Here is a 1,132-nt window from a genome sequence, read left to right on the forward strand (position 1 = left end):
TTAGGTCTCCAATATTTGGGTATGAGTGACAACATTATCAACCTTAGTGTTCAATTGTCTAAGCGCCTCATTGATGAGGAGGTTTTGATTTCTAAACTCATCATTTTGACGGGTTTGCGCCAATAAAAAAATTTCATCAAAAGTTCAAGATTAGATTTCTTAGGTTCGGTTGGTGTAGCTTTTTGGAAACCCGGAGGTTCCATGGCTTGTTGGGGTTGTTGTTCCTATAAGAGAAGCTGGGGTAATCACGCCACCCCTGATTATATGTGTTGATTATGGATTATTCCTTTGGTTATTATTCACAAAGTTTGAATTTTCTTGGGTGGATCCTCTTGTGAGAATCATTTGACAATTTTTATTGGTATGTCCATTAACTCCGTATATCTCACAGTAGAGAGTTGATGGGGAAACAGAAGCAATAAGGGCTGGAATTGTGGTCGTGGGAGGTGAAATGCTTAGACTATATATCTTTTGGTAAATGATATCCAACTTAGCATTCATATGATCAAACATATTAACCTCAAAAATGTCATCGGTCTTAGGGGTAGATTTAGTGGCAACTTGTCGCATGCTTTCCTATGAGTGGTGGTTTATCGCCATCTCTTATATCAAATTATAGGCTATATCTTGAGGATTATTCTTTAGGGCTCCTCCAAAATCCACATCTAAGGTCATCCTTGTGGAGTAAAGGAAACCATTGTAAAAGGTATGGATCATGATCCACTTCTCAAGCCCATGGAAATGGCATAATCTTAACAAATCTTTATAACACTCCCACGCGTCAAACAAGGATTCTCCATCTTCTTGCCTTAAGTTATTTATCTCATTCCTAACTTGGGCCGTTTTTATTGGCGGAAAGTACCGTGCAAGAAAGGCCACTTTCAATTGAGTCTAGGAAGTAATATAATTGAAGGGAAAGGATATGAGCTAAGCCCGCGCACAGTCTCTTAGAGAAAGGGGAAACAAATAAAGGTAGATGGTGTTTTGTTCAACACCATGTGCCTTAATGGTACCATATTTATCAACAAAGATAGAAAGATGAAGATTCGGATTTTCCGAAGGTAAACTAACAAATTAGTGTTGTTGCACCATACCAATCAAGGAAGGTTTTAATTCAAAATTATTAGTCGTA

At 37.9% G+C, this 1,132-nt stretch overlaps 1 non-coding gene across 1 annotated transcript; it reads left to right on the plus strand.

Moving 5' to 3' along the window:
• The first annotated feature begins 729 nt into the window (after positions 1–729).
• On the plus strand, positions 730–836 carry LOC127098896 (small nucleolar RNA R71). The gene has a single exon (XR_007793580.1). It is a non-coding gene; the product is annotated as a small nucleolar RNA R71 (small nucleolar RNA).
• The last annotated feature ends 296 nt before the right edge of the window (positions 837–1,132 follow it).

This window comes from Lathyrus oleraceus, chromosome 6 (genome assembly GCF_024323335.1).
Source record: "Lathyrus oleraceus cultivar Zhongwan6 chromosome 6, CAAS_Psat_ZW6_1.0, whole genome shotgun sequence".
In the NCBI taxonomy this organism is placed as follows: domain Eukaryota; kingdom Viridiplantae; phylum Streptophyta; class Magnoliopsida; order Fabales; family Fabaceae; genus Lathyrus; species Lathyrus oleraceus.